Source organism: Podarcis filfolensis (genome assembly GCF_964270895.1).
Source record: "Podarcis filfolensis genome assembly, chromosome: 3".
NCBI classification, from domain to species: Eukaryota; Metazoa; Chordata; class Lepidosauria; order Squamata; family Lacertidae; genus Podarcis; species Podarcis filfolensis.
In genome coordinates this window covers 80,606,942-80,624,888 of record NC_139606.1, presented here as the reverse complement: position 1 = coordinate 80,624,888, position 17,947 = coordinate 80,606,942, and the positions used below count along the sequence as shown (strand labels likewise).

At 42.6% G+C, this 17,947-nt stretch overlaps 1 protein-coding gene and 1 long non-coding RNA gene across 4 annotated transcripts in view; one reads left to right on the top strand and one right to left on the bottom strand.

The window, feature by feature from the left end:
* LOC310758314 overlaps positions 1-17,947 on the bottom strand; it is an 80,159-nt gene that overhangs the window by 773 nt on the left and 61,439 nt on the right. The window lies entirely within an intron of this gene.
* Positions 7,890-17,947, top strand: part of AHCTF1 (AT-hook containing transcription factor 1) — a 51,826-nt gene continuing 41,768 nt past the window's right edge. Inside the window, exon 1 of one of the 3 annotated variants that reach the window (XM_083604168.1) lies at positions 7,890-8,691. The gene's annotated coding sequence lies outside the window, so the exon portion shown is untranslated. Of the gene's footprint in view, positions 8,692-8,822; positions 9,327-17,947 lie in introns of those variants that run through there. The other 2 variants (XM_083604166.1, XM_083604167.1) reach the window with 2 other exon arrangements.

Genomic DNA, 17,947 nt, shown 5'->3' with positions numbered 1-17,947 from the left:
ATCGACTGCGATCTACCAAAACCTCGCAGGGATCAACCAGTAGATTGCAACTGACATGTTGGACATCCCTGCTAAAGCATCCACTTTTACTTACACTTAAGACAATAAAAATAATATGCTCAGCAAAAATAATGTGCTTAAATAATAAATGAAACAAGTATAGTGGTACCTTGGGTTACAGACACCTCAGGTTACAGATGCCGCTAACCTGGAAGTAGTACCTCGGGTTAAGAACTTTACCTCAGGATGAGAACAGAAATCGCGCGGCGACAGCAGGAAGCCCCATTAGCTAAAGTGGTACCTCAGGTTAAGAACGATTTCAGGTTAAGAACGAACCTCCGGAACGAATTAAGGTCGTAACCAGAGGTACCACTCTATTTCAGATCAGGTCCTGCCTGAAAGCTTACAGTATAAGACATATTTTAAAACACATTAGGAAGAAAGGAGAATCAACTGCATGTACTTTACCATTGAGCTATGACCCACTACATTGATGTTCAATTATTGGTGTTGGACCAAGCAATTACTGTACAATGTAAAACTCTTTCCTTGCGTTTTGTATTTCATTACATTTATATCTTATCTCCCCTCCATAGAATTCAAGGTAGAATTTTAGGGAGGCCTGTCACCTAGTGGCAGAGTACGTGTTTTGTATGCAGAAGGTCCAGGTGCAGGTAAACAACGTTTCCGTGCACTCTGCCTTCCATCATGGTGTTCCATTGCACCAGAAGCGGTTTAGTCATGCTGGCCACGTGACCCGGAAAGCTGTCTGTGGACAAATGCTGGCTCCCTCGGCCTGAAAGCAAGATGAGCGTCGCAACCCATAGTCACCTTTGAGTGGACTTAACCGTCCAGGGAAACCTGTGCCTGAAATCTTAGATAGCTGCTGCCAGACATTACTGAGCTAGATGATCCAGTTGTCTTCCTCTGCTCCTATGAAGCATACAGAGGTTTCCATTAAGGCCCTGACTAGATGCAGAGCTGCTTAACTTCAGCACAGCTTTCAGACCACTTTCTGATGCTTTTTAAAGTATTGCTTTGTTTGAAACAAAGCTTTGAGTTGACAATTCTGTCTTCTGACCATAACATTTTAGGTTGATTCAAACACTGCCCGCACAGAGCAGTCCTGTGAATGCAGCATCATGAAGGAAGCAATATCTGAACCAGCACACCACAAATTAAAATCCTATTTCCCGGTAGTGATTAGTTCCATAAGATTCTCATACAAATGGCCAGCAGGCAGCAGGACTGCTTAGATTTGTAGATGCCCCAGGTCAAATGTGTCTGTTCCAATGGAATGCATTTCATACTCCTCAACAGGCTCTTTGTACTTGTGTTTGAGCTTGTAACATAAATGGCGCTGTACCAAAATACTTTTAATATAAGGGAGGCATCTATCAGGTGAGTCCTCTCTTTCAGATCACTTGAAATTGCACCTTACAGGCAAGTATACTCAGCAAACAAGTTTGCTGAACTTTCAGGCTCAGCCAAGCTGTCTTCACTCAAATGTGTAGTAGAATGAGAAGAGATGGAGTAAGGTTGATGCTGCTAGGAAACTATAGACTCAAGAGTCCTGCTAGACTTGAATTCCTGCACAGACATGGATCTGTATTTGAATATATTGTTGCAGTTCCAATGGTCCGTTGAGCTGCAAAATCATTAAGGGACCAGATACATCTGTTACTACCCTGCTAGTCTGCATGACACTTGGAGTTATACAGACAGAATCAACTGCTTGCATACCTGCTCTGTTTTATGGATGACAATCTCATGGTACCCATTTCCACTTCTATTTCTATGAATGTTGGAGAGGGAGATAGAACCTAAAAGGCCTCTTTAAGGGTTCCTAACTCAGGTTCATTTTATTTTTGTTACATTTATATGCAGTATAACTCCCTTTCACCAAAGTCGTCAGGGTGGTATATGTAGTAGTCCTCCTCCTCCTCCTCCTAATATTAAATGGCAAGAACACAAGGAAAATGTACTTCACAGGGACAAAACAACTGCCTGTAACAGTTAAAAGGATCAGACCAAAGGCCTAACTAGTCCAACATCCTATTACCCATCATGGTCATCCAAATGCCTATGGGGAAGCTTCCAATGGGAATATGAAGTCTGGTGAGAAGACCCTAAGAAAAGATCTTATTTTCATCACTAGCTATAAATATGCGAACTTGAACTCCTTGGAGGAAAGGTGGGATGTGCAATTAATGTATCTGGTTAATTTTCATTGATAAGCTTCTCTTCCATAAATTTGCCTAAGCTTTACTTGAAACTGTGACACTGATGGCTATCACTGGATCTTGTGGTAGTAAATCCCATAAGTTAATTATGCAGAATACGAGGGAGTAAAATGCCTCTTGGGAGCGATGCTCTAAGTTCCACTTTCAGTGACTTCAGTCGCTTTTCCTAGGCAGCTCATTCTGCCACCAATTAGGTCTGCTTTTTTTCTAGGTTTTGCAATGCCCTCTTCTATTAAATTATTCCTACTCTACTGGAGAACAGTAGAATTCCCATTATGCTGTTTCTGGCTCATTGAGCCTGTAATTACTTTGGTTTTGATGTCAGTAACCATTTATCACCGATTAAACATTTAATCAGCAGATGAGCACAGCTTTCAAACAAAACATACATGCATTGATTACACATTGCAAAGCACATCTATTATTGATCATCAAGGTTGAATAGCTGCCAATAAGGAGAGTCAACACAGAAATATCATGTGAGCATGCAATTAACAATCCTGCCAGGAAGGCTGAGATGTGTCTCCATTTTTAGGCTAGTGTATTCTCGGTAAAACAGAATCTTATGTAGCGTTGTTAATTTTTTACAAAATCCCCTGCGCTGTACATGTTTTACTCTAAACCATTGTTGCCAAGCATGTACGGGATCTTGCTGAATTAAGGATTTTAAAAAATGAAACAAAACTACCGTGATAAGCAAGGCACCCTTCATGTAGGCAAACAAGAGGCATTCAGTGGCGTAGCATGGGTTGTCAGCACCCGGGGCAAGGCAAGTAATTTGCGCCCCCTAACCCGTGGATTTTAGCACTCGAGTCTCTTCCACTAGAGAGCTGCGAGTGCGAGCGCCCCCCCCCAGATGTTGCGCCCGGTGCGGCCGGCCCCCCCTGCACCCCCCACGCTACGCCACTGGAGGCATTATCCCAATTCAAGGGGACTTTCCAACCACGCAAAAGCACTTGAGGAAGGTGTGGAGCAGGGCCAACGCATGGTGTATTCTGGGGACTGCATTTGGCCCCAGAGCTTGAGGATTCCCACCCCTGTTGTAAATGGGTTCCAGACATTAAGTGCTGTGCTACCGTAGCAGAGGCACTTAAAGCTGTATGTTTAATGTATATATGTTTGAAGCCGCCCAGAATGGCTGGGGCAACCCAGTACTACTATTACTACTACTACTGTTAGATACAGGAGGTGTCATTCATGGACAGCCCTAGGCTATAACATACCTAGTACAACTGCATTTCATAGCAAGATGGGGTGGGTTCTCTCCTCGATAGGATGGCACTTATTCATTTGGTTAACAAAATTTATATACTGAATGATTATAAGAAAACCTAAGCGGTTCATAAAAATATAAAATAGAACATTCTCAGTATAAAAGTTAAAAACAGGTATTTAAAAAGATTCAAGAGATTATTAAAATCAACAGTAGCTAAAAAGAGATAAGGCATATATAACTTCTACATGTCTGAATTGGCTTGCCTAAACAAAAATGTTATAAAGCAGGCACCAAAAACAATACAGCGAAGGCGTTCGCTTCCAGGGAGCTCCAAAGCAGTAGATGCTGCCACACTAAAAGAGTTAATTCTTTGTTTCTTTAGATTTTGTTTTTGTTTCTTTAGTTGTCAGTCTCTCCGTGAAATGAATGTATTTGGATTCAAACAATGAGCCCAGAGGGGCAGCCTATTGTAATGATAATTTGATTGGATATGTCCTATGTAGAAGACTGATATCACCTCCCTTGAGTTGGCCAATATTCCTCCATCAACCTCCTTCCTTTTATTGCAAAGTAAACCAAACTGAAGCTGTTTTTATATCACATAGGCAATACTGCAGTAGTGTTTCTCAGGCTCTTGTGGCTAGCTAGCATCTTTCCAATAGTCTGGAGGGCTGCAATATTTAACAGGGATTGGCAAAAACTGTGCCTGACTTTGAATGAGTTGAAGGCAGCAATGGATACAACTCATCATATCTAATACTCCCAAAGCAATCTGTAAATCTGAAACACATACCGGAGGCTAGTTTGTAGACATGGGTCTAATAATGCTCATTAATAATTTTGTTTCTTTGTTTTACATTTCTGCATCACCATTTTACTTGGTGGGCATTCAAGGTGGTTTACAACTCACAAATCAACAAAAGCACACTAAAGTCCCACTGAAGGAGCTCAGAGTACTCAGTTGTGGTCTCATCTGTGTCAGAAGCTGATACAATATAGTGAGGTCTGTGGAGGAATACTATTATATAATAAAAAAGTGCTCATTACTTATGAATGCATTTCAACAAGGGAACAGTATTTCTCCCCTTTTTCCTTTTGACTTCTGTTTTATGAGCACTAGAAATAGACTTCCCAAATGCCAAAGTACAACACAGGAGAGAAACTTGTTTAAATTAAATATGACATATCATTTTATGACAAGACCTGCATTAAATTAAAATGGTCATTACCTTTGCCCGAGGAAGTAAATAATGGTATATATTTAAGTTCTAATTGGTTACATAACATGGTTATCCTGGAACAGTGTAAGGCAAAACACTGGGACAAAAGGCTTCCAGATAATGTATTCATGGCTGTCAAACTTACTTTATCCAGAGAATGCAAAGGCAGCTTTTCTGTTCCACTGTGCACTGCCTAATAAGTGTTCTTTGTTTTACTGAAAAGCATAAAGGTTATGAATGCTGTCAGGAAGCGCATACTGTATCAAGAAAGTGGATTGTAACATTTGGGGGGCAGGCAAGGCCACACGCACAATTAATACTAGCTCATATCTCCACAGAAGCATAGAGGTTTGTGGCATTCTTTCTTGACACAAAGAGAGGGAGAAGTTTTTCATACATGAAAAACATTGACCTATCAACAAGGTATAATTAGGTATGTATGGATGAATGTGTTAGGTTGTATATGTCTGCCTGTGCTATAATTCTTATGTTTGTAAAATATTCTGTTACATTAGCATATGAGTGAGTGTGGTGGCTGCATTAGAGTTTACACTTTAGGCAAGTCTGTTTATGCACACTTACTTGAAAGTTGTTGGTTCAATGAAAAAATTAATAATAATAATAATAATAATAATAATAATAATAATAATATCTTTATCGTCATTGCCCCTCTCAGGGACAACGAAATTACTTGACTGCTCCATAAAAACACTAATTAAAACAATACAGTATAGTACAGCAAGGAAGATTAGATGACTTTCAAAGTCCAGGCTTCCCATTCAGGGCCGAGATCGCTCTGGAGAAGAAGCTGTTCTTAAGACGGCTCGTTCTTGTCTTCATCGTCCTGTATCTCTGTCCCGACGGCAGGAGCTCGAAGAGACAGTGACCAGGATGTGATGGATCTTTTACTATGTCCAGTGCCTTCCTATGGCACCTTGTGGCATAAATCTGCTCTAAGGTGGAGAGTGGGCAGCCAACAATGCTCTCTGCTGCCTTAACAACTCTATATTGCTATACAAAAGAAGAATTCCTGGCCAATATCTAAGTTTGGGGCAAATAATCTTTGGTGAGAGAACCCCAGCAAAGATTTAAAATCACAAAATATGCAGCAAAATAAGACGTGAAAATATAGACTGTTAGACCTTTAAAATATGCCTTTGTAAGTTCTAAAATTTCCCTCTTCCCCTACCACCCGTTTAGTTAAGTTTAAAATGGTTTACCTACAAACTCTTCAAAGGTCAGATTCATGTGCTTCAGAAAGTTGCACAGACAGTAAAACTTGGCTTAGTTTCAAAGCAGTGGAAGTTCCTAAATTATTGGTTATGGGAAAACAAGAATGGCTTGTGAGAGCCATGCAACTAAACTGGATGCTCCAGCTTAGCTTCTTCACAGGTTGAGCTTCTCAGGTAACAAGGTCTTGATTACCTAGTCCCTTCCCAAGGCGAGCTAAGCTTGGCACGACAGCTTACACTATGGTTTTAACCCTTTTGTGCATTAATTAGACCAGGGGTCGGCAACCTTTTCCAGCTGTGGGCCGGTCCACCGTCCCTCAGACCATGTGGTGGGCCGGTCTATATTTTGAAAAAAGAAAAAGAAGGGGGAAAAAGAATGAATTCCTATGCCCCACAAATAACCCAGAGATTCATTTTAAATAAAAGGACACATTCTACTCATGTAAAAACACGCTGATTCCCGGACCATCCGCGGGCTAGATTGAGAAGGCAATTGGGCTGCATCCGGCCCCCAGGCCTTAGGTTGTCTACCCCTGAATTAGACTTAAGCATCTTGGTTATACAAAGCTGGATATCCCACAAAAGTAAATCTCACTTAATTCAGTTAAGCTTATTTCCCAGTACACATGCAAGATTTGATAAACAAATTAAATGGCAACTCCAAATACAGTGGTACCTTGGGTTAAGTACTTAATTCATTCCGGAGGTCCGTTCTTAACCTGAAACTGTTCTTAACCTGAAGCACCACTTTAGCTAATGGGGCCTCCCACTTCCATCACGCTGCCAGAGCACGATTTCTGTTCTCATCCTGAAGCAAAGTTCTTAACCCAAGGTACGATTTCTGGGTTATCAGAGTCTGTAACCTGAAGCGTCTGTAACCTGAAGTACCACTGTACTAGCTTGCAGTAATAGCTTCCCATCAATATCAAATACTAGCTGGGGTTGAGGGGCAATTTTCATAGGGGCTGCAGCACAAGAGGCAAGCATTCATATTGCTCCTCCAACCCAGTTCTTGCACCTTCAGAGCTCTTTTGTAAAAGGAAAAGATCAGAAACAAAAAGGCAAATTATGCAGTTAATGTAATATGTAGCTTGGACCTCATCACTTCCTGGTTTTCATGTGACTGCAACTGCATACAACTCAATACAGGCAGTCAGTATGGGCTGGGTAAAAACTCCAGGTCCTAAGAACAGCACTAATGCCAATTACAATCTTCACTTCTGGAGTGATCATGGACTAACTGAACAGAAAAACATTCACACACCTACCAGTGCTGCCCTTGTAATAGACTTCAGTAGGAAAGTTATTACCAATGGAGATTTCCACTTACATAGCATATGAGACATAGGTTTTGAATTGGAGAGTGGGGGAATGGCTAGACATTCTGTACAGGTTGCTATTTTCAAATGGCTTCTGGCAGTCCTTCAGCAGCACCAGAGCAATGCATTTTTATGATTCAAACCCACCCAGAGATAGCTGTGGGCAGGATTAATGCATTGCAGAGTGCTGGACTAGATGACTCCCGGGATCCTTTCCAACCCTACAATGCTGTGTAAAGTTGGAAAAGATTTTTGGAAATTGTTTATTAACAAACATAGCCACTGCTGCAACGTTATTAGTAGCCAAAAAAAAATTAACAAAAATAAATGTGTAATTGTAAGCAGATGGAAATGCACAACTATGATGCATTCTGTTTGCAGTTGAACACTAAGAAAATATAGTACAATAGGCATCCATTCTATCACTGGTAATCTTTTTGTGCATTTGTCTTTCATCCCAAATCATGTCATTTTTGTCATCCAACTGAAAACTGCAATTAACAGTAGGCCTTTCCTATGTAACAGGACAGCAATATACAACTCACGCTACCTTGAATGTGTGAACAAATAAATTTCACGGCAGCTGGGTTCACAAGAGACTTGGGGGCTGCTCACCTGACAAAAGTTAATGTAAATATAATAATGCCCTGGGAGGACTGACTTGGGAGTAAGCCTTGCGTATGTTAAGATTTTTATTAAAGTTTTATCATAATACGGTAAGATATAGAAAACTAATGGAAATAATAATTTTTAAAAACAGCTACAAAAAAGGAAAAAAAGAAACAAAGAAGCCGGGAGAAAGGAAATACTGTAGAATTAAAAGAAAAGGAGAGTAATTCCTATGGTACACAGCTGCCCTTATTGCCAAGTAAAGATGCGTCAGATCGTGGCCCACGTGAGCACATGGCCAACGGAAAGGCCACGGCCGCCTTTTAAACCTTCAAGGAAAACCCTCGCCTTCAAGACGCCCGAGACTGTCTCCTCCGCGGCTACGTTCGAAGCGGTGCATGCTGGGCCTTGTAGTTTGGCGAAAGCAGCGCCCGGGTGCTTTCCGCTCCTACTGCTTCGTCAGGCTTCGCAAGGCGAACAATTAAAAGAAACAACAGCAAGAGCTCAAGAATTTGAAAATTCCCGCGGCTGCTGTGATTTGTTCTCGCGAGAGGTCAGTCTTCCTCCTCCCACACCCCCCCGCTCTCCTCCTGCTTGCCGGTGAGTGATTGCGGGTGGGGGGGAGGAAGAGGACGACGACGACGACGAGGCGGCTGCTGCTGCGCAGACAGATACCGAGCGAGAGCGCGCGCGGCGGCCGGCGACTGAGCAGGCCCGGCGCAGAGAGCCCGCCCGAGGAGAGGCGCACGTTCGCCGGCCTTCCCCAACCGCTGCGGCGGGTGCGAGAGAGAGATGTCGCCTTTCTGACGGGAGGCCGAGCGGCGGAGGCGGCGACACCCGCCTGAGCAGCAGGTACCGCCCGCGAAGTGGGAGGCCGGCGGGTGGGTAGGCGGGCGGGCGGCGGACCAGGCTGGTAGGCCCTGTTTTGGGCCGGGCGGCCTGAGGCGGGCCACCCCCAGGCTGCTTATGTAAGCGTCTGCGGGTGGTGCACATGGCTCTGCCGGGCGCTTCTGGCGCCTGCCTTCGCCGGGGAAGCCTCCCTCGCACACGCCCAGCCTCGGAGGCTGACGGGGGCGAGGCCTCTCCTTCGCCCTTTGCCCTCCCGAGCGCGGGGACGCCGAGGCGGCCCGTCGGGCTGGGGAAGGCAAGCAAGGCGGCAACTGCAGGCGGGGGGGGGGGTGCGGCGTGCTGCTGTCGAGCGCCTTAAGCGAGCGTGGCTGGACGGGGGCGGCGGCGGCCTGAAGGGGCTCTTCCGCCCGACCCCTGCCCGCTGAGGCGAGGGGGCTCCCCGGTTCGTGTTCCGCTCGCGGTCCTGTCGCTTTGAACCTGCGCTCTTAAAACTACAACACGGCGAACATGTGACAGTTCGTGACAAACAACTGAAACGGTGGAGGAACAGCCATTTTCCCCCCCTCGAGGGCCATTGCGTCGAGTTATAATTTGCTTTCCGATTCCTGGTTCTGCAGGCTGGGTGGTTTTAATTTGAGGTGAGGGCACGTGGGCAGCCCGATTCTGGGTGCAAAGCGAGACTTGATTGCAAGGAAGCGTGCGTGCCATTACAGGCCCTAATTACTTGGGAGTAAGTACTATTGGAATAACCTGGGCTTGGTTCTAACTCGGCATCATAGAATCATGATGTTATTGGGCTGGAATGGTGTGGTAGAATCCTGAGTCAGGGTGGATATCGCCTCAAGGCTGCAGGTTGGAGATGGCATTTCTGAATGGGGACTAGAGAAAACTATCGTATGTTCTTTTGTTTCTTGAGTCTTAGCTAGTGTGCAAAAGTTCATCATTTTAGAGTTGCATGATAGGATGAGATCTAGATTTGAGAAGTGGCAGATACTGATGGATCCCATAGGCAACCAGATTGTATCAATGGATGGGTATAGGTGACTGGTATCTTGCTTTGAATTCAGTGTGCAATAAGAACTATACAGTACCAGAATGCATTACGCGGAGAACTTCAACCATCTTCATAAACAGTCTTCTCTTGTGAATGTTTGACTACAATGTAGATGTTGTTCAATATTGCCATGAAATCCATGTAACTTTTTAGTGCCTGTCTCTTGGTGTGTTTTAAAAACATGCATGCTGTATTTGGCAGGACTATAGAGAGGTTGGTGTAAAATAATACCCCAAATAATCAGCATACTGGGTCCTTATTTTATTGTTTACTATCCTTGAGTTTACTGTAAAATTGGCTTTCATTGTTTCAGTTCAGACTTAACTCTGGTCAGGTGTAACTGTTGGGTCCTTGGTTGGGCTTATTGTGCATACTTCTAGATATGTTTGCTGATATAGTGGGAATAATACTAATTCTTGGTCCTAACAAACAACCTGTGTGTGACCTGGTAGATTCAGTGCCCACTTGGTCTTTTTCTATGCTGGGCAAATACCTCTTTATTTTATTTTACTAGGCTTCTTTTTAAAATTGTACTATTCTGCTCATATCTGCTGTACCTTTATTGTGTGTATACAACTAAAATATAACTTGTTAGGTGCCCTGGAAACATTTCTATTTTTTAGAGTAGCCTATTAATCAAGGCTGGTGAACCTGTGGCCTGCCAAATGTTCCTGAACTACAACTCCCAACATCCTGGACCATTAGACCATTGACTAGAACAGATGGAAGTTGGAGGATAATAATGTCTAGAGGGCCACAAGTTCCCCACTTACAATTTTAATGTAAAATAAGTATTTCACTTCAACAAAGATATGTCCATAACTTCAAATGTTTCATCTGCATCAATCTGAAACAGCTTACTGTGTGTTTCAGTCAAATGTTTCCTTTAAGTTACAAGGTGTGCAACATGTAGAATCCCGTTGTCCTGCAATACTTGGCCAGCTCATTAGCTGGATGAAATTGTGAATCAGTTCAATATGGAGTGAACACTATGACCACTCTACATGAGCTTCCTGTATAAATGTGTTCCTCATCCCGCTTGTTTTTCTTCTGTACCAGCACTTGGATCTCTGCTTATGACTCATTTAGGGAAGTGTAATAACCCAGTGGAAAAGAACCTAAGGTATCTTTAATGACTAGGTCTCCTGTTCTTTTAAAGTTGCAAATAAAAATGATTTATATTGTCAGCCATTCCTGAGTTGAGCTTTCTTATCTCCTAGAAGATTTTGTAGTAAACATCTTTGAAAGCATGGCAGCTGAAGAGTTTGAGTCTGAAAGCCAGAAAATGTCTTAGCAGTTTGAAGTTTTTACTATTGGAAATCATCATTGTTCAGTTGTGGTAGTTAGTATTCATTATATGTTGCGGGAGAGAGCGAGGCAGATTATTATTATTATTACTATAATTATTATTACTATAATTAAATTTGTATACCACCCTATACGTGTGGGTGTTAAGATCGTTCACAAGATAAAAACACAAAATAAAAGCAAAACCAACCCAATAACCCTTCCCCTCCCCCAAGGGCATTGAATGTTAATTAGCCAAAGGCCTGATTAAGGAGAAGCATTTTTTCCTGGTGCCGAAAGGTGTATAATGAAGGCACCTGGTGAACCTTCCTGGATTGGAGTTGAAGGGTGAAACTGCGGGTGTGATTTTGGAACCTGTAAGGTAGTCATCTGTTTCCACCCTTAGCTGGCATTGGAATATATTCTATTTTATTTATCATTTATTAAATACATATGGCTCCTTATCAGTAAATATTCCCTGGGTAGTTTACAATTATGACAATATTTTTAAAAATACTAATTTTAATCAACAAAAAGCAATAAGATAGCAAATACTTTCCTTTATAGGAGACAGCGTAAGTGGTATGCCACTCAAATTAAAACCATGATAAGCCACAGCAGCTTGAAGTCAATTTTAAAATGCAATTAAGAAGCTTGATTGAAAAAAAAAAGGTGTTGACCTTGCATTGAAAAGACGATAGAGAATGTCCCAGCCAAGCTACTTTGGAGAGACTATTCTGTAAAAGGGTACCACTGCCCTCTGCCTGGTAACCACTTACCTCACTTCACTTGGTGGATGCACCTGCAGCAGAGCCTGAAGGGGATTTAGGCATATGCAGGAAGAGGCAGTATCTCAAGTGACCTTGCCTGAAGCTGTTTAGGGCTTTATGGATTAAAATCAGCATTGGTAGAACTCTTCCATAATATAATCAAATGTCCAGTCCCAGTAATTTGAACTACCTTCAGTTTCTGTACCATTTTTAAAAGCAGCCCCACATAGAATACAGTGGTACCTTGGGTTAAGTACTTAATTCGTTCCAGAGGTCTGTTCTTAACCTGAAGCACCACTTTAGCTAATGGGGCCTCCCACTGCTGCCGCGCCACCGGAGCACAATTTCTGTTCTCATCCTGAAGCAAAGTTCTTAACCCGAGGTACTATTTCTGGGTTAGCGGAGTCTGTAACCTGAAGCGTCTGTAATCTGAAGCGTATGTAACCCGAGGTACCACTGTACACTGCAATAGTCTTTCACACAGCGTGATTGGAATCAAAATAGATGTAAAAATACCCTGGGGTGGGGAAGCAGAAAATTGATTTTAATAGAATGGACAGTTAATTTATAGATGCCTCATGGACCCCATTGCAATGTGAATAGAAAAGCAAGCAGCCCTAATGCCACAGATTTCATGATTTTTTCTGGGCATTCATCAAATTTAATTCCCCACTGCAACTCTAAAATATTTTGAAACAACTAAGTAGCTGCCAAAGGAGAACAACTTACCCAGAACTGAAGAGTGAGATATAAATGCCTTAAATAAAAATAGAAAATTAATGAACGTTTAACTGTTTCAGAAGGTGGTTGCCTGAAGAAATTTGTGCAGGCCACAAATGAGTGATCCATCAGTCTGCTGGATGGTGGTCTTCAGGATAAAAATCCTACTCTTTAACATTGAATAACTGTTCACATGCAAGTCAATGTAAAAATGGAAGGGGAAATCCTGATTTGCTTCCATAAGCAGAGTTAGAGAGGAATAGATCTATATTAGATGTACATTCCTTCCAAGTAGAGATCCTCTAAACATTGGTCATTTAGGGATCCTGTGTAACTGAGAAGGAAGTACTGCAAAGTTAAGTAGTCTTTATGCTCAAGTAAATGTATATAAAATCAAGCGTTCAAAATTTGCCAGGCGCATTTTGCACATGGGTATAGGCCATTTGCGACCAAGTGAAGATGCCCAGGAGCAAGGATGGTCCACCACTTGGAGGTGCATGCCTGGGGATCCTTGGATCTTGACTGTTTTCACACACTAGGAACACATCCTGTAGAATTCTGTTATATTTTGCACAATCAGAATGAATTTCAGGAACCAAAAAGTCATATTGAAAAAATCGACTTTTGAGCTGTCTGGCCCCAAAATGGCAACTAGGTATTCTGTTTTGGCAAGTAACCCTGGTTTAGGGAGCAATTTGGCACCTAGCTTATATATCTATCTGAGTGTCTAACACTGATAAAATTGTAGCCTTCAGCTGCATCCACACCATACATTGAAAACATATGGCTTTCCCCTAAAAGCCTGGAAACTCTAGTTTACCACTCACAGAGCTACAATTTGTAGTACTCTTTACAAACGACAGATCCCAGGATTCTTTGGGGGAAGCCATGTGCTTTAAGGTGTGGGTGTGACTTTACTAACATTTCCCTTTCCCTACAGACCAAAAATGTACCCTTAATGTGCTGAGAAGGAGAGCTACCTATCTAGATAATTCATTTGATTAGTAAACACAGATGCAGACAGTGTGTACATGGCTTTTAAAGAAAATTGAGAGATTAGCTTTTTGTGCTTTCCTGTTAAGGAAAACATTGTAAAGAAAAGTTATTTTTAAAAATCCAATTCTTGTTCCATTTGCGATGTTTGATGCTTGTACTTATGCACTTCACATGCTGTGGAAAAAGGATACAAAACAGTGAAAAAGTGACTGTGGTAATGTTTTCTTTCCTATTGTCCTTGCCATTGGCAACATACTTTCAGAATATTGTTTTGTTTTTGAATTAGTTTCTGAATATCTTGGTACATTTTTAATTATCATATCCTTTAGTTGTACAAAGGTATTCCAGGTGTTCCAAAAGCAGCAGGGTGCTTGGCAGGCCTTGGGCTTTAATATTCTCCACTGATTGGTAGACTTTTTGTAAACTTCAGATTAATAGTAGTTTGCTTAAAATAAAAAAGCCTTTGCTATCCATATTGAGTTGTTGTTGTTTTAAAAACTACAAAACAGTATGTATAGACATGTTGATTTATGACACATTGGATGATATTGAATGTCTCCATTTGTACGGCACATTTTTTAAAAACTAAATAGCATGTTGCTCCTACAGCTAATATAATGTTAACTAGCAAACAGAAACTTAGAAGAAATGTATCTTGACTTTTGGAAGGAGGAGGAGGAGTAATTGGGCTATGCAGATTTGGCAGTCACTGAAACTTAAAACAATGTCCTCCTTAACTTTGGTGGTGGAGAATTGAGGGCATAGACCCCAGGGTCTAATCTGGTAAAGGCAAATGCCCGTTGAGGACATTCTGTAAAATTAGCGGTCACGGTGAGCTCAATGAAACTATTCAGTCTGTTTTCACTAGAGCACATCAGATCCTGCTATGCACCTGTGCCGGAACACTTGCAAAACTTGGCATGTGTAAATAATTCTCTTGTAGATCTAATGAGTCTCTAGTCTTAAACTGAGTTTAAAAAGAATACTGAGATTGCAGGTTATATTCACACATAATACACACACACCATTATAAGTGTGATAAGTCTTTTCACTCTCTGTAAAGGAAATGTTCCTATGTTGCTGGATGGTGCTAGTGCTCACATTCAGGATCTAATTGGCTATAATGTTTGAGGTGCCAGGAAACTTATCTGCTAACCAGGTCTGTTCCTGGGCTTGCAAACGTTGAGTGATGATGCACATTTTGTATGTTTGGGCTATGTTTCCATGTTTTGCTCAACTTGCTTATTGCACAATTTGTGACCTTCCAGACCAAAAGCTTATTAAGAGCTTGATGAACTCTTTAAAAAAGTTTTATCAAGGTTTGCAAAATTGTGAAACATAATCCCATTTTGTTTTTGAAGAAGCAGCAATGCAACAATATATTAAGCAGTTAAAGTGGAACAAATACTAAACAATAAAGTTACAGAGCTTTCATAGACTAAGAATATTTTAATTGCCAGAAAAAGCAGTTAATAGATTCTGGCAACCATGTACTGCTGCTCTATAAATATGTGTGTGTCCAGATTTAATACCTTTCAGGGGAACAAAAAGGGATATCTAGCCAGCTTCCAGGGCAGGACAAAGAGGGACTATTAACTTCCACATCTTGAACCTATGTAATATAGATCAGACACTTCATCATCTTGAGAGTGGGTTGCCTGTAGAAGATATAATTCTAGATTTGGACTGCACTAAAGTTCTTTTTTGACTTAAGAAAGTTCCTTTGGTAAGACTTTGGCTGAAAACTTGCGAGTCACAAATTCATTGAGCTATCTACTACCTATCCTTGGAATTGTGTGTGCAAGTGTGTGCAAATACTTCAGGAATACATCAATAGGTATGTACTCTTTCTAGAAAAATGCAAATAATGGCTTATTTTTAAGTGAAGTTGCACTGTATAAGTATTTAATATCAGCAGTGTGCAACAAATACAATAAAAACCATATAAAACAAAAATCACAGACTAACTGTAGCAGAAATATTTTTTTCTTTAATTGCATAAGCATGGCAGCATAGAGAATTTTTCAGCAAATGCTTAAAAATGAATACAGAAGAGGCCTGCTGAATCTCTATTGGCAGAGTATTCCACAATATTAGACCAATAACACTGAAAGCTCTGTTTCATGTTGTCGTCAGATGAGCCTCAACAACTCAAGGGACAACCAGCAACACTCCTATAGATGCTCTCAGTAATTGAACTAGGATATTAGGGTTCAGCTGGTCCCTAATGTACTCTGTACCTAAGTTGCTTATTAATTAATACAAGAATCTTAACCCTAGCTTGGCAGCAGATCAGCCAGTTCAGATGTTTTAACAATGGAGTTGCGTGTTGTTGGCTAACTGATCCTATCAATAGCCTAGCAGCCACATTCTGCACAGCCTGGAGGTTCCAGACCAGGCTCAAGCGCAAACACACATAGAGTGCATTACGTTAATTTAGTTTTGAGATTATCGGCAGCACCTGGTCTACTGTGGTCATACTATCCCTGTCCAGGAATGGTCATAACTAGTGAACAGACAAAGCTGGTAGAAGGCACTCCTAGCCACAGTAGTACACTTAATACTGTATCACAGACCACCAGCAGCGTGGTAACTAGTTCTGTGTCATACCTAGATCTACTAGTAGGGATGTATGAATATGCCTTAATCCATTCCAGTACTCATTCATGCATTCATCAGCTGTTCTTTGTTGTGTGGGACGTGGGTGGTGCTGTGGTCTAAACCACTTATCCTCTTCTGCAGGGGTCTTCAAACTTTTTAAATGGGGCTGGTTCACTGTCCCTCAGACACTGTTGGGGGCCAGACTATACTGTAGTTGGAAAAAAATATGAACAAATTCCTATAGCACACTGTACATATTTTGTTTGTAGTCCACAAAAACAGGAAAAACAATACAATATTTAAAATGAAGAACAATTTTAATCAACATAAACTTATAAGTATTTCAATAGGAAGTATGGGCCTGATGTTGGCTAATGAGATGGTCAATATCCGGTTCCATATTTGTCACTGCTAGTCATAGCAAGTGATGCAAGTGTTCGTTCACCAGTTAGTCTGGATCTTGTTGGAGATTTCAGATGTTTCATTCGGGAAAAAGTCTGTTCACAGACATAGGTGCTTCCAAAGATGGTTGCAATTTTGAGTGCATGGTTCCTGAGGTTAAGATATGTCTCAGAGGGGAGAGATGCATAGAAATTATTGAGTCTGCTTGATTTAAATGTGTCTCATTGCGGGTTGTGGGGAATAAATGCGGATGGTGAAAACCACAGACCTTGAGCTTCTGGGAGAAAAAATGTGGGATGGAAATTAAGTAACTGTTCTGTCCCGCTTCGGGGGGGTGGTGGATTCGGATGAACCCATACCCATTCCCCCCCCCCCCAAAGCTTGTGTCCACGTGGGCTCCTCTTGGATGGCAGGCAGACGTTTACTTGCGAGCAACCTGATGCCGAGGGGGATTCTGGCAAGCAAGCACACCTTGGATCGCAGCCCAGCCCCCAAGCACTTTTCCCAGGACAAAAACTCCCTATGATGATGGCGGCCATCTTTTTCCTTGGATGCGATCCCCAGCGGCCCCAAGGGGGGCTTCCTTGAGAGTAAGCCCCAGAGCTCTGCGTTCCTTGTGAGTGACCTTCTTCCCCCTTCCCCTGTCCTCTGCTCGTAACTCACCATCTGTGTGGAGGCTGCCACAGGCGCAGGAGATGGAGGGCGAGCCTGGCCAGAGGAGGCGGCAGCTGGGGCTGCCGAGCTGGGCTGTAAGGACAACAGCGGCCGGGGCTGGATCAGGCAGTGTGCCACCGCGGAGAGGGCGGCGGACCACAGGGCGCAAGCGAACAACATGGTGGCTGGGGATCGAGGGAGGCGGACGCACGTGGGGAGGGACAGGTCGGATGGCAAGGCAGGGCAGGGCCAGGAGGGGGAAATCCTGACCTGCCTCTTTCCCTCCCGCCTGCTCTGCTTAAAGGCACCGCGGCACAAGCTCTCCAAAGCGTGTTGAGTCTCCTCCTCAATGGCTTTGCTTTAGGACCCTGGCAGGCTGCATTCGGCCCGCGAACCTTAGTTTGAGAACCCCTGCTCTTGGGCTTGCCTATGGAAGGGTTGGCAATTCAAATCCATGTGATGGGGTGAGCTTCCGTTGCTCTGTCCCAGCTTCTGCCAACCTAGCAGTTCAAAAGTATATCAATGCAAGTAGATAAATACGTACCGATGTGATGGGACAGTAAACAGTGTTTCCGTGTGCTCTGGCTTCTGTCATGGTGTTCAGTTGCGCCAGAAGCAGTTTAGTCATGCTGGTCACATGATCCAGAAAGCTGTCTTTGGACAAACCCTGGCTCTTTCAGCCTGAAAAGCGAGATGAGCGCCACACCCCATAGTTGCCTTTGACTGGACTTAGCCGTCCAGGGGTCCTTTAATTTTTACCTTGCCTTTGTTATGC